Consider the following 16,551-nt stretch of genomic DNA (forward strand, 5'->3'; position numbering starts at 1 on the left):
ATTAGCAATTTATTGCTGCTATATTTTTTTCTGTTGAAATAAGCTAATATTTTTGAAAAACTAATTAGAATTAATGTTTTAAGGCATTGCAGAGAGCCTAAATATGCTTGTTTATTTATAAAAGCAGTAAAATTAAATTTTCATCTTAAGAGAAATACTTGCCTTTCTTCAGTCTTTTAAAAAATCTGTGTGATCCGTTTTCTAATTATTCCTGAAATGGTAAATGGCCTGTATTTGTATAGCACCTTCTTAGAATTCTACACCCCCCCCCCCCCCCTCAAAGACTCCTCACAATCAGTCATTCACCCATTCACACACTTGTGATGATGAGCTACAATCAGGGGTGGACTGGCCTATCTGGCATTCTGGTACTGTCCCGGTGGGCCGCTTAGCCAAGTGGGCTGCTTGCCCAGCTTGGGCTGACACTACACAGTTGGTGATCTGCAGAACATTAGCTACATGGTAACCCGAAGCTAACAAGTTTTTCCAGGCGTTTTTAGAAAGAACAACCAGTAGAGCGATGATGTGGGAGTTGTTTTACCGCGTTAGCATGTAGCTAATGTCCCGCTGATCTCCGCCTGTGGAGAATGAGCTGATCTGGAAGGCCAGGGCTCCCAGTCGCTGCGGACTGGCCCTGCTTGTAATTTAACAGTCCCAGTCCATATTAGAGCTCACATTCGGCTTAGAGACGAGTCCGCAGGCAGCCACACCCCTAACCCCCACCGCTCTCCCAATGGGGAGGTGCCGGTGTCGGTACAAGATCGGCTCGGGTCCGTCGACTGCCGATGACGTCTAAGTAGTTGATTGGCTGAACATGAACCTCACGGAATTACGTAATCACGTAACGTTGTTATCACGTGACGTTGGTCCAGGCAAATTTTTTCTATTGGAAAGATGGACAACTTTTACAAAGAAATCCATCATTACCTCTTTGAAAATACACTTTTAGCATAGAGCTGCATGTATATTGGGGCTGAACGATTAACTGCATGTGCAATTAAATTGCGATGTGACAAAAGAAGATTTTCTAATGGCAAAGGCTGCAATTTGGCAGCGAGTGGTTAGCGCAATGCTAATATACGTGGAAAAACCCATAGGAATGCTAATGCTAATATCGCCGATTACATTATTACAAATTATGAATTAGAAACGTGCCATATGATTACATTTGGAGTCTAATAGAAAGTAAAACTACCATCAATCAAATAAGTACAGACAGGTATTTTAGTAAAGCCAGAAAACTTTTAACTCCAGAGTTTTGGCTAGCAGCTATGAGCGTAACTGAACTACGCATGGACAAGACGTCAAAAACTCAACACAAATACTTCAATAAACGGGACACACTTCTTTCCTGCAAATACAATTCCACAGGTGTTGCTAATACCTATGATCCTTCAAGGGATGTGCTCAAAGAGGAGTTCAACATTATGAATACAATATAGTGTTTTATTTTACAAATACTATTATAAACACAAACTTACGTCTTAAGAAACATTATTTTAATAACGAAACTGCTAAATTCTTTCCAACAGTATAGATGTGTAGTGTATTTTGTCCGAGTGGGTTTGCCGTACTTTGACGTCATCGGCAGTCGAAGGACCCCGAGCCGATCTTGCACCCGAGCAGATACTGTACCGACACCGGCAATTCTTAAAAATGCCAGGGCCGAATTTTGGTCCCATTCCACCCCTGGCTACAATGTAGCCAAAGCTGCCTTGGGGTGCACTGACAGAAGTGAGACTGCTGAACACTGGCACCACCAGCAGGCAAGGTGTGTTAAGTGCCTTGCCCAAGGACACAACAACAGCACTCTCTCTGGTGGAGGCCAGGATCAAACCAACAAGCTCTACCACCTGAGCTACTGCTGCCTTTGAAAGGTAAGGGGGAAAATGTTTTTAGTAGGGGTGGGACTTTACCACGTTAATTATGATTAATTAATTAGAAAAATCATTGTTTAAAGGCTCAGAAACTCTTTGCAGGTTTTTCTCTTTGCATAATTGATTGGGGTCTTGTTTTGCATAAGCAGTGACATTTGAATAATTAACTCATTCACCGACTTAAGTCGCCAGTTGCATTTTTTAAAGGGGCGGGCTTGGGAACAAGCGCTTGCACCATGAGGGTAATCCTCACAGCTCAAAAGTTGATGTACATCAATGTGTGTCACACGTCACGTGATAAAGGAGAAGACCATCCATGAATTGGGAGATCGTTTCGGGACGCTGCAAAAGGCGAGTGTAGTGTAGCAAGTCCATTACACTCGCCTTTGCTATGATTGAAGGATAAATGAAACCAGGCTCAATGATTGTTTTAATGTTTATTTGGAAGGGGTGAAGCCTTTGGACCTGTAAGAAGAGCTGGTATGAATATTGAGGATTTAAAGTGGTAAATAAATGATTGAATGTTTGTACTTACCTGTTTCCCTTGTGCTTCTGAAGGTGTTCCAGCTAAAAGAGTCCCCGGGGAGCTGGAGCACCTAAAGAAGGTTCCGGAGCATTCCATTCAGGAGGAATGGGAGGGGTGACCTGTGAAATTGCTCTAGGAATGCAGATTAGTTTCATTGAATGTTTTTAGGATTGATTAAGGATGTTTCTATGTTTGTATTGTAATTATTTAAAGAGATCTTAGAGATGATGATTTAAGGATAATTTAAGAGTTTTGAAAGATTGTATTTTTTGTACTTACCTGTGTCTGGGTTTTAGGATTAATCCAATTGGTCATACCTGTTATAAATACAGCTCTGTGTTTGTTGGAGAGAGTTGAGGGTTGAGTGATGGATGGAGCGGCAGGCATGGGTTTGTGCTGCCTAGATTTTAATTTTGTAAAATGCAAATAAAATACACTTGGGTCTGCACTGGACAATGGCCTCCTCAGTATTACTTTTCCTCCGGAGCGCATGAGGGTCATCCTGACAAGTGCCCTGGGCGCCACAGCGAGGCACAAACCGGAAAGCTTCTTCAGCTCACACTTCAACGAAATGTGCTAGAAAAACGCTGATTCTCCCTGATGGAAGAAGTGAGTCTACTCTTTCTTTTAGTAGGCTTGGTGTTTACGTGGTCATAGAGCACAGTATTCTGTGACTCTTCAAAAAACAGTAGGAATGCTCAAGAAAGCTGGCAGCCAGGGGCTTCTGTTGAAAAAACTGAGCTTTTGTTTTGTTAGAAATAAAGAGCTTGAGTCCATCCATCCATTCCCTCCCTTTTATTCGTAAGAGCTTGAGTTTTCACTAATAAAATCCATGTCTATTGTTAAATTCTCTGTTTTATTATTTTTAATAAAAAAAATATTTTTGGGCAAATTGCCCTGAATGATTAAAATGGGATTAATCAAGATTAATTAATTACAAAGCTTCTAGTTAATTAGATATTTTTTTAAATTCCTAGTTTTTAGTTGTCTCAATTGTCAGTTTTTTTAATTGATGCAGAATGACACTGATCGAGTCAATACCGGCCCTTTCCTAGCCTGGCCTGCCAGACTCCTCCTCTGTTTAATTCTGCACAGTCTGGGAACTCTCCTATTCAAATAGCCCCACCCCCTGAGAATTCTAACCGAGCCAGTCAGCGCTGAACAGCGTACGTCACACACCACAATGCCGAGTTTGTCATAAACATGATGACTGAAGTGGAGTTTGCTGCTGCTCTTTCCTCTGTTCTAAATGACTTGGACACATCTTTAAAACCACAAGTAGAAGCGCTAAAAGCCTTTCTTCTAAAAAAAAAAAAAAAAAAAAAAACAAGGATGTTTGCGCTGTCGCCAGTTGCTATTTTTTACTACAGCTAAAAAACGACAGCGTCGAGCAGTACAGTCGGCATTTCCGTCTTTTTTCTGATTGGTTATTCTTGAGCTGTCTAGTCCCGCCCCTCAAGTGCCTCTCTGCCTGTGAGTAACCAGGCTCTTACTGTGCAGGATTAACCAGAGAACAAGTCTGGCAGGCTAGGCTAGCGCTTTCCTGCTCTTTGGCTAGAGTTGTGTAGCTATGACATCACTATAGCACAACTGAGAAGTTGGTATGTTGGTCATACATCAGAATAAAACGGTGGTGGTCAAGGACTGAAATCAATATTATGACCACAGATGGTGTATCTCAGGCCCAGCGTGAAATGTTTTGTGGAAAGAGCTTGTATGGTTGCAGAGGGGCTTTCCTGTAAGGACAGCCAGACTCCCAGGTTCTCATCCCTCCCACCATTTTGTGTGAAAATATGTATCTAGCTACTCATCTCACCAAATTTACCTCATCAGACCAAACGAGAAGGAGAACAAAAGAAGGGGTGTGAGTTCAGCGAGATTCGCTTGCATCTTCCAGGACGAGAGAAAAAGCATTAAATACGGAGAAATCCCTCTAAAAGTGTGGAAAGTAGCAGCTATGCTGCAGAAGAGACTCTACGGTCACGTCATATATGCGTTGTCTGATTTGTAGTCCTTTAATTATGAAATTTAACAAGCTAATAAATCTCAAATGACTTGACAGACATAGTATAAAAACATTACTTTTCATATATGGAAGTACATCATGTGTGTGATTCAGGACGTAAAGCGATTAGAAAAGAACTTTTACATTCCCGTTCACTTATCTACATTTATTCGTTCAGGAGACCCGTGAGCCGAGCAGAAGGGGAGGAGTTTCAGGCCCCCATATGCATACAGCCGCACATTTGATGTCCCTATGTCATCATGGAGTCTCCACCACACAGATCACAGAAACCTCTCAGGAGCCTGATGCCAGAGTTGACCTTTTGACACCTGCATCATCTCATCAGACCAGCTACAGTTCTTCTCCACGCCTTTTGCTAATGTCTTTCTCTGACTCGCTACAGAATTCGTCCTATAGGGCGTGGGATCACACGTGGCTACGCATGGCGTTCTGGGATATGCGCAGACATGTTGATGGCCTTACGAATGTAAACAGATCGTAAAAACAAACAGTACGTCGGCGTACGACGACAAAATCAGCATTAAACGGTTTGGATCCATATGAATGGAGATGACATCATGATCGCGAGCCCTGTTAGATAAATGGAAGTTTCCTGTGCAAAATGTCTATTCTCTAAAGAAAATCAGGTGGGCTGAAGCAGAGACGTGGAAAACATCCAGGTCAGTGTGCCCTGAGGACCAGGGTTGGGAAACTCTGTCCTACGCTACTTCCATCTGACCCTTATGCAGACCTAAAATCTCATTGAGGGAAATCCTCCTCTAGGGACACCTTGGGATCGCCAAGGAGGAGCTTGAGAGTGTCGCTAAAGAGAGGGTTCCCCTTCTGGACCTGTTACCTCCAACACCTGACCATAGATTTAGGCCCTGTCCACACGTAGCCGGGGATCTGCCAAAATGTAGATATTTTTCTACGTCTTGGCCTGTCATCCACATGAAAATGGAGTTTTTTCACACGAAAACGGATCTTTTTAAAAACTCCGGCCAAAGTGAAGATCTGCGTTTTCTCCGTTTTGGGTGTCTGCGTGTAAAACCGGAGTTTTTAGGTCCGCAACGTCACTTTCCGCGACAAGAAAATGCTGACATCACATGCGCGACCTGTGTTTACGCTAGCCGACAGCATGGATGCCCTCAGAGCTGCGCTCGCTTTATCAATCGTCCAAGCGCTTTTTGCTTGTTTGTTTTTGCAAGCGGAATTACTGCTCCTTGCGGAAGACCGCAGACGAAGGACGAGGTTAAGAACGGGGGAAGTACTGCCGCCTACAGGTCTAGCATGTCCTTAACAACGTATTTATCCGGGTACGTGTGGACAGAGTTTTTTTTTAAACGAGGTGGTGTGGATGCAAGTTTTTGGAGGGGCGGATATTCGTTTTTTTTAAAACCCAGCTACGTGTGGGCTAGGCCTTAGGCCCTGTCCACACGTAGCCGGGGATCTGCCAAAACGTAGATATTTTCCTACGTTTTGGCCTGTCATCCACACGAAAATGGAGTTTTTTCACACGAAAACGGATCTTTTTAAAAACTCCGGCCAAAGTGAAGATCTGCGTTTTCTCCGTTTTGGGTGTCTGCGTGTGGACGGACAAAACCGGAGTTTTAAGGTCCGCAACGTCACTTTCCACGACAAAAAAATGCTGACATCACGTGTGCGACCTGTGTTTACACTAGCCGGCATCATGGAAGCCCTCAGAGCTGCGCTCTGTCACTACCCGATCCATCAATCGTCCAAGCGCTTTCTGCTTGTTTGTTTTTGCAAGAGGAATTACTGCTCCTTGCTTAAGACCACAGACGAAGGACGAGGTTAAGAACGGGGGAAGTACTGCCGCCTACAGGTCTGGCATGTCCTTAACAACGTATTTATCCGGGTACGTGTGGACAGAGTTTGTTTTTAAACGAGGTGGTGTGGATGCAAGTTTTTGGAGGGGCGGATATTCGTTTTCAAAAAACCCGGCTACGTGTGGACTAGGCCTTAATGTCACATATGATTGTGTTGGAAAACAGAGAAACTACCTGAAATCTGTGTTTCCTGTCACTACCTGAGTCAGTGGAAGAGAGCTGGCCTTGAAGTAGAGTCCTGGTTAGCACATGAGTACAGAACGCAACTAGTCTTATGGCCTCACACACACACGCACACACACACACACACACACAGTGTAAGTCAGCTGAGCTCGGCTCTACAGTTTATCTTTCTAATCCAAGTGATGAAAAGTCGGACAAATATGAAGCAGCTGCTGCTCTAAAGACTGTGAATGACTCTAGGATTGGTGAGACACTTGTGAACGCCGCCCCTCTGTGCATTACTCACAGGCGGGCTGTGCGCTTGAGCTGCTTGGCAAAACCCTGACATTCCATTCAGGAGAGGTACCGAGGTTTTCATCCACGTGGTTGTAGGGTGACGTGGCTTATGTCATATTTAGGCTACTAGTGATGTCACTGTGGTATTCCTAGTTTTATAGTGGATTAGAAGTATGTGCCAGAGGGATGACAGTGGAGCCATTTTCTCTAGACAGAAGCACGGACACTAGCAGGGCTACCTGCAGGAAAACATGGCTGTGTCCACTGGTGTTAGACCACCAGGAGTTGGTATTTGTGTGAGAAACGAGCAAACAGGGATGCTACTTGATGGGACAGCTTCTTTTGGAGGCTACTTTCTCTACAGACACGGGGATTTCCTGCAGTGAGCAATTTTTCCCAAGCACAGCTGAAATGCTTCAAGCTCCTCGGCAGAGCTCCAGCTCTCCTCCTTCATCCAGTTAATGACACGTTTCTCCCAGGCCACGCCCCTAACATCTTAATACTCCTGCAGTTTCCTCTCGCTAATCTCGCCTCTTGTCTTTTCCCTTCCAGCCATCCCTACCTTTTCCAGTCCTGCTCATTCCTCACATTGTTCTCGGAATGAGCTTTTCACGCCTGCATCATCCTTTGTGTCTCTCCTCTCTCTTGCTTTATTAAAAGTCCTCTGAAGGTTATGTTCAAGTCCAGACCCGCGTGGCTCTGCTGGGAAGCAGAATATCGCACACTAAATCAGTTCTGGCATGATCCAGACAGGAAAATCAGGAAAAGCTCACTGTTTTCAGACATCAAAAGTGAAAAGGTGAGCAATAATGTTTTCCCTAAGTGGATTTGAGGAATTCCGATGATTGTAAATTAGAAATGAAATATTCCTGCCTTCGTTTTTGGCTTCAAACCTGTTTTAAGATGGCCAACACAGCTAACTGACATTATACTCCCATTTGCTCCAGTTTTCCAGATACTGATCTGGTTTAGGGTGTGGGTAGCTGATAGTGATGGGAATTCCGGCTCTTTTTAGAGAGCCGGCTCTTTCGGCTCCCAAGTGGCTCCTCAGATTTTCTGTTCCGTAGAGTACATTTATAACCAAAATAATGCAAAACTATATGTAAAATGATTTACTAATGTAAAAATATGCAATATGTCACATATTTATAATTTCTATGGATTTAATAACTGAACACTTTAAGAAATCTCCACTTTCCGACTGCTGGCGCTCATTTTCTCACCGTCTTCGTCGCACTCCCCTCTCTCTCTCACCTTTTTCCTCCTCCTCATGTCCTCTCGTCTCCCTCCGCCCGCATGTGCTCTGCTGTGTGTCTGAGTCTGATCCTCCCTATTCCCCGCCCCTACTGCTCTGTGTGTGGACAGTCTGGACAGGCAGTTACACATGTTGACCAATCGCCTGTAGCTTTCACCAAAGCAAGAGGGGAGGGGACGGCTCCCAATGACGAGCCGCCTCCCGTCGTTCACTTCAAAGAGCCGGCTCTTAGAGCCGGTTCGTTCGCGTCCGACACATCACTAGTAGCTGAGTGTTATTCACACTGCTCCAATGGAAATGAACGCGTCTTGATTTTTGAGTAGGCTAACTTTCACGATGCTTTCGGGTGTGGCAAAACGTAAAAAGAAAAAAAATGAAGAGGAACAAAAGAAGAGACAGCGGGGGGGGGGGGGGGGGGGGGGGGGCTTTACAGAAGTTTCTGTCGGGCTTGAGCAGCCGTCCGACAGCTGTGAACCTGCTCGAGTCAGCAGAGCCAGAGGCCGGGCCCGAGCAAGACCCGGAGGAGACACGACCCGAAGACGCGGTGGAAGATGCAGCGGAAGACGCTGTAGCGCCAACGCCGTCAACATCAACGCAGTCACAGAAGGACGAACTGGGAGAACAGCAGCCAGCCAGAAGTGAGCCCAATATAGTCTTACAGCAGCCTGCTGCAACGAGGCAGAAGTGTTCGGGAAACAGCTCAAGGGCCATTACACCCAATTTTTCTCTACTCTGACCATCTTTAATCTGCTCTAACTCAAACACTACTACAGCCACACTGTTCAAACCTGTTCTAGATTATTCTACAATAATAGCAGATAAAATAAAACACAGTGTGGGATTTGTGAAACCTTTCTCTGATTTGTGAAACTCCAACAGGGCCTTGAAAAATCTGTCTGCGCGTGCCCCAAAGTAGCACATGAGTTACAAATGATATTCTCATGGCCTCAGATAAGAATCTTGTGTCTGTTCTAGTCTTGTTAGATCTCAGTGCTGCCTTTGACACAGTTGATCACAATGTTCTTTTAGAAAGACGTGAACATGTTGTAGGGATCAAAGGAACAGCGCTAGGCTGGTTTAAATCCTACCTGTCTGACAGATTTCATTATGCACATGTACATGACAAATCGTCTTCATACTCCAGGGTTACTTGTGGAGTACCACAGGGTTCAGTGCTTGGACCAATTCTTTTTACTATATATATGCTCCCAATTGGTAAAATCATTAGACAGCATGGGATAAACTTCTACTGTTACGCTGACCATACTCAGATATATTTATCCATTAACCCTGATGAACCTAATCGGTTGGGTAGATTACAGGCTTGTCTTGAGGACATAAAAAATTGGATGACTCTAAACTTTTTGCTTTTAAATCAAGACAAGACAGAAGTCCTCATCTTTGGACCAGAAATCCAGAAAAGGAAATTGCTTAGTCAATCACCTGACCTGAATGGCATTACATTAATCTCCGAGAACAAAGTAAGGAACCTTGGTGTTATCTTTGACCAGGACATGTCATTCAAATCCCAGGTTAAAAAGGTTTGTAGGATTTCCTTTTTTCACCTTTGGAATATTGCTAAGATTAGAAGCATCCTTTCCAGGAGTGATGCTGAGAAACTAGTTCATGCATTTATTACATCAAGAGTTGATTACTGTAATTCATTACTCTCAGGAAGTCCACAGAATGTAGTTAAAAGTCTTCAGCTTGTCCAAAATGCTGCAGCTAGAGTTCTGATGAGAATTAAAAAGAGAGATCATATCTCCGAGAACAAAGTAAGCAACCTTGGTGTTATTTTTGACCAGGACATGTCATTCAAATCCCAGGTTAAACAGGTTTGCAGGATTTCTTTTTTCCACCTTGAACCGTCACCTTATCGTGGTGGAGGAGTTTGAGTGCCCTAATGATCCTAGGAGCTATGTTGTCTGGGGCAATTTGTGCCCCTGGTAGGGTCTCCTATGACAAATTGGTCTCAGGTGAAGGGTGAGACAAAGAACGGTACACAGGATCTTTCATGGAGGTAAAGTCAAAGAGTCGGAGTACCCGGCCCGGAGGGTTACTGGGGTCCCACCCTGGAGCCAGGCCTGGGGTTGGGGCCCGTGAGCGAGCGCCTGGTGGCCGGGCTGTCGCTCATGGGGCCCGGCCAGGCCCAGCCCGAACCGGATACATGGGCTCATCCAACTGCGGACCCACCACCTGCAAAAGGAACATGAAGGGTCCGGTGCAATGTGGATCGGGTGGCAGACCAAGGCGGGAGCCTTGGTGGTCCGATCCCCGGACAAGAAAACTGGTTTTTGGGACATGGAACGTCACCTCGCTGGCGGGGAAGGAGCAGGAGCTTGTGGCAGAGGTTGAGCGGTACCGGCTAGATATAGTCAGACTCACCTCGACACATAGCATTGGCTCTGGAACCCAAGTCCTTGAGAGGGGTTGGACACTCTCCTTTGCTGGAGTTGCTCCGGGTGAGAGGCGGAGGGCTGGGGTTGGTTTTTTGTTAACAGGTTAATAGTTAATAGTCATTAAACAGGTGAAGGGGAACAATTTCCCTTCCTGTTCTCCCATGAGGATGAACAGGAAGGAGCACCGGGTGCTGGAGACGTCCACCTCTGTGCTCTTTAGGTCTGCAGATGCATATAAATAAATGTTAGTTTTCAAACACAAACAGCTGCTTTCATGAGTGCAAGCGGTCAAGAACTTTGTTTTTTCACTGGTCCAGTAAAATGTGATGTAATGAGGAGGATGTTGAGTTAAAGTAACGGATGAAGACAAACAGATGGAGTTTTTATATTAGCCACCAGCTGGCTGCTGATGTAATCCCCACTTTATCTGGTCTCCATTACTGTAAAACAAACCGTCGCATCCTTTATTGTTTCTGCAGTACGACGGAAACCCGACCTGTTTAGTGTAAACACGCTGTTCCACTGCATTACCCTGATTTTATTAGTTTACGTTCCCCTCTGCAAGCGTCTCATGTGGAGGTTACATACCAGGACTATCAGAACCACAACATTTAAAATGACTGTTTACATGTTGTGTGAGACAATGAAAGCAACTCTGAGCCACCATGATCTTCAGGGTCTACTGGTTCTCATTTAAAAGGACCTTCTACAAACACGGTCTCCTCTGCTCCAGCTTCTCCCCGTGGCTCATCTGTGACCGAGTCTGGAAGAAGTTTGCATCATTTCTTTCTTGTTTACCTTCATGTGCATGGGCGGCTTTTCCTCCTCGTCCTCACAAAGACCAGAGCCAAGCATGCTGGGCTGATTAGAGCTGGCCGAGCATTAAGTTTAGCACAGAACAGAATAGAACAACCCTTTATTGTGCCTCAGTAGGGAACTTTGGTTCGGAAAGTTCAGTTCTGAGACCCGGAGCGAGCACACACATGTTTGAAGCAAAATCATACGAAGCAAAGAGAAATAAGCAGTTGTTTCTGGTCATTTAACGTCTAACTGTTCTACAGGATTCTGTTTTCTGGCTGAAATAAATGTGAGTTTTTGTGGCATTTTTTCCAGAAGGTTCCATAGTTTCAAGTTAATTTTATTTACAAAGCCCCTTCCCACCCCCAGAGCCGGATTAACGCAAAGGCAAAGTAGGCACGTGCCTAGGGCCTGATTGGCTGGATGGGGCCCAGGCAGAGGGACAAAATTAAAAATTAATTAATTTAAAATTAAATGTACAAATCTCCTATGATATAATTTGTGGATAGGACTCCTATCTACAGTTTATTTCAATATTTATTAATTAACTAAAAATAGTGATAATGTTTATCTTAACAAGACCATTACATTAGCTACGTCACATTAACGCCAGTCCATGACTGTAGCCTACAACTTGGGCACCAACCAATGAAGGACGTCAGAGAAGCGGTCAGTCAGAGCGGGACACAACAAAGCTAGCAGGTGTTTTTGAGTAGGCTAACTTTCACGATGCTTTCGGGTGCGGCAAAACGTAAAAAAAAATAAAACGAAGAGGAACAAAAGAAGAGACAGCAGGGGCTTTACAGAAGTTTCTGTCGGGCTGCTCGGGCAGCCGTCCGACAGCTGTGAACCTGCTCGAGTCAGCAGAGCCAGAGGCCAGACCCAGAGCAGACACAGCCCAAAGATGCGGCGGGAAATGCGGCAGAAGACGCTGTAGCACCAACGCCGTCACAGAAGGATGAACTGGAAGAACAGCAGCCAGCCAGAAGTGAGCCCAATCTAGTCTTACAGGAGCCTCTAGACCCAGAAAGGGTGTTAACAAGCTACATCTGATCCTGCAAAGTGGTACGAAACTGATGACAGGATGCGTGAGTACTTTGCACTAAACCATCCCTCTCAAAATATTGGATATTCTTTGGCATCACAGAGGAAATCTGGAGACATAAACCGAAGCTTAACCAAGGAACATTTCTTTAGACGTGTTTCTGCTGTGACTGAGGCCTGTGATGCTGGAAGGCTGAAGATTATCCCGGAGTGGAGCATGCTAAATGGTTTCCTTGGTAAGTGTTGCTGGTTTTATTAATTTTTATTTTTAAATATTTTTATTAATGTTCAAATAACAAAACTAACAATAAGTTCACACTCAGAAAATTGTCACAGAATTTCTGATTCAGCAGAGGCAATAACAGCCTGAATGAGCAGAAAGCAAGATCAAAACTTAAGATAACGTTTTCATTTTATTAAAATACTTTCTTTTAAGATTATAGATTGTATAAAATTTATACTGTAATAATTTAAGCTGTGTGTTTATAGTTTGTTTTTGCGCCTTTAAAACATGCTTCAGTCCATTCAAATTAATCTATTTATTCTTGAATGCCTTTCCACCATCATGTGATTAATTTGTCAACATTTATAAATGTTGTAAGCTATTGTATTTTGCAGAAAATCTTTTTGATTAAATGTGTTGATTAAATGTAAACAGAGCAAATAAGATGAATATATTTGCTCTGTTTACATAGTATAATGACACCTAGTGGTTATTTACTGGTACCGCCTTAACATTGACACTCCCAATGGCTAAGATGAGGATAATTTATTAGCATTTAATACAGCTGTGTAATGACGTATAATTAATATAAAAAAATAGTCTGATAGAATGTTTTACATACAAACAACCAATTAACCAAAGACTAGACTACGTAAAATGTGAATAAACTTTTATAAGTAACTTTAGAAAGTTTCAGATTTCAGTTCATTAAATAACATCGATGGAGGGGGGCCCATAAAATGCAGCCTGTCTAGTGTAGTCCATTTATTTAATCCGGCTCTGCCCACCCCCAATCAAGGGGGCCCAAGGTGCTGAACATAGTGCAAAGAAGCAGCACAATAAAACAGCTCTATAATAAAATACAAAGATAAAAACATGTAAAAACAAACAGACAAAAAAGAGCTGAAAACAACAGTTTCCTATAAATGGGAATACCGTACCAAACAAAAGGAATGGATCTGAAGAGGAGAAGATTGACAGAATCAGATCAGAGAAAAACAGCAAACTTTCAAATATCTCGGCAGCAGCTGCAGAGAGCAGGGTAACGGGGGAAACAGCCTCCTCCAGAAGAAGAAGAAGAAAATATCATTTCTATAGCGCCTCTCAAGATAAAAATCACGAGGCGCTTCACAAAAACAAAAAATGTAAAAATATAAAAAAGCATTTAGAAAATGTTTAAAAATATATTTAAAATGAGCAAAAATAGACTATTGTGATTAAAAATGTTAAGAAAGAGAGAGAGTGAACAGGAAAGAGGGAAATCTGCGGATCCTGAGGAAGGTGGAATAGGTGGGGAGAGCAGAATAAAGAGAGAGAGGTGAAGAAGGTCATACAAAAGCCAGCTTGAACAAGTGAGTCTTCAGCTGCTTTTTAAAGGAGACCACTGAGTCCACTGATCTCAGGCTCAGGGGGAGAGAGTTCCAGAGTCTGGGGGCCACAGCAGCAAATGATCTGTCACCTTTGACCTTTAGCCTGGTGCTGCACAACCAGTAGGCTTTGATCACTGGACCTCAGGGACCTGCTGGGGGTGTAGGGACTAAGAAGATCACCAATGTAAGATGGTGCTTGTCCATGTAAGGCCCTATAGACCAGAACCAGGATCTTGAAATGAACCCTGAAGTTGACTGGCAGCCAGTGAAGCTGGAGGAGAAGCGGGGTGATGTGGGTGTGTTTGGAGGACTTGGTCAGAAGCCGAGCACAGGCGTTCTGAACCACCTGTAGACGGTTCAGGGAGGTTCTGCTCAGACACGTGAAAAGAGAGTTACAGTAGTCTAAGCGTGAGGAGATGAAGGTGTGGAGAACTGTCTCAAGTTCAGAGTGGGACAGAATGGGACTCAGCTTAGCAACGTTCCTGAGATGGAAGAAGGAAGAGCGAACAAGAGATCTGACATGAGAATCCAGGGTGAGAGCTGGGTCAAAGGTCACACCAAGATTCCTGACAGAAGGTTTGGTGTGAGAAGCAAGCTGACCAAGAGAGTCTCTGACTTTGGGAACCAGCTTGTCTGGGGCACAGATGAGGATCCTGGTTCCTCCCATCAGACCATGGCTCGGACCACTCAGCTGTTCAAAGAGTCTGTCCTCCACAGACTTCATCTTCCTTCATCAGCCTGAAAACATCTGGATAGAATTTAGTTACAGATGTTTTAAACATCCCACCTGTCACATAGAATCCGCTTTGGGAGGATAGATAATGTAGTTCTAAAGGTGTGTGTGTGTGTGTGTGTGTGTGTGTGTGTGTGTGTGTGTGTGTGTGTGTGTGTGTGTGTGTGTGTGTGTGTGTGTGTGTGTGTGTGTGTGTGTGTGTGTGTGTGTGTGTGTGTGTGTGTGTGTGTGTGTGTGTGTGTGTGTGTGTGTGTGAGAGAGAGAGAGAATGTTTACATAAAGGTGAAGACTTTGAACTACACACCTATGAATGAATGAATGAATGAATGAATGAATGAATAAATAAATTAATTGATTAATTAACTTGGTGTAGATTCTTATCGTGTTTTAATGTTAATGATAAATTATAAATGCTGGTGAAGGTCATCCAGGTCAAGGGTTCAGTTGAAGGCAACGGGACTTCCTTGGTTTCTGGAAGACGTTTTCCTTCTCCTCCAAGAAGCTTCGTCAGTTCTCAATAATAATAATAATAATAATAATAATAATAATAATAATAATAATATTTTTTTTACAGAAGACTCTCGCAGTGTCTGAGAGGACCAACAGCACTGAAGCCTCTTGACCGACTTTGTGCTTCTCCCAGGTCACATGTCCTTAAACTCATGTTACATGAGAAGCGGTGATCTAGTCTTTAACTTGGATTCAAAAGTATTTCTGTTATATTAAACATGTAATGACTACGAACACAGGTGCAAAGGAAAGTGTGCTCTTTGTTTGACCGGTCTTCCCCAAAAGAAGCTGTGAAGCGACCGCAGCTTGTTCAGAACGCTGCTGCTAGAGTCTTAACAAGAACCGAGAGAACCGAGCACGTCACTCCTGTTCTTAGATCCCTACACTGGTTACCAGGAAACTACAGGATCCATTTCAAAGTGCTCCCACTAGTTTATAAATCACTCAATGGCATGGGACCAGAACACATGTCTGATCTCCTTCAGGTATCTACACCCAGCAGGGCTCTGAGGTCCTTACAGCAGTCGGCTGGTAAAACCTCGACAAACTCCAGAATTATCAAAAAATCTCAGTGAAAAGAGAAAAACCTACATGTAGAAATGCTTCTAGTTCATGTAAAAAACACTCATGCAATGCACCTGAGGCTCTTGGTCTGAATAACATCTACTCTACAGCAAGTAGATATTCTGTTATACCCGGATTGTGCTGGATTAGGAATATGAAGCTATACTTGAGTTCTTCGTGTAACTAGAGCTGAGATGCATTTAGCTGACCTTTATTGTGAACTGATGCTGATTCGAATCTTTCCAAAGCACCTTTAACTTCGCTAAACACCGGTGTTTAAATGAGAAATGTCCCTCCAGAATCATCTGTTGCTCTTCTGCTGCCTTTAACAGTTCCACCTCATGTTGACCAACAGCGCCCCCTCTTGTTTTGTGCCTAGACACTGCTGCTCAGGTCTGCTTGTAGCACATAGGCACCATTAGAGCAGCAGATCATCTGACTTGTCTCACGAAGCCAAACTAAATCATGAGATTTGGCTGCAGACGGAGTCGCTGTGCACCGTTCAACTATTCAGCGCACTTTACACAAGGAGATGCTGTATGTGAGAGAGACACAGAGGAAGCCTTTTCTCCACCAACCGCACAAACAGAGCTGCTTGAGGAACGCTGAAGCACATCTGGACAAGCCAGCTTCATTTTGGAATAGGGTGCTGTGGACCGATGAAACTAAAACGGAGTTATTTGGGCACAACAGGGGCGTTCTGCAGGGAGGAACAAGAACACAGCATTCCTAAGCCCCCTTCAGACAGGCCATGAAAAACGGAAACGTTCCGGACTGTCCGTCAGACCTTTGTGTCTGAATACAAACATCCAGATAACGTGTTCCGGAATTTTACCGGACGAAGTCCCTAGTAACCGGTCCGGACTTGTTACGGACAGGGTGGCTGCTTCAGACTGGTGAGGTAAAGTTCCGGACAAGAGGGAGGGGGTAGGAGGAGG

Source organism: Nothobranchius furzeri, chromosome 3 (assembly GCF_043380555.1).
Source record: "Nothobranchius furzeri strain GRZ-AD chromosome 3, NfurGRZ-RIMD1, whole genome shotgun sequence".
In the NCBI taxonomy this organism is placed as follows: domain Eukaryota; kingdom Metazoa; phylum Chordata; class Actinopteri; order Cyprinodontiformes; family Nothobranchiidae; genus Nothobranchius; species Nothobranchius furzeri.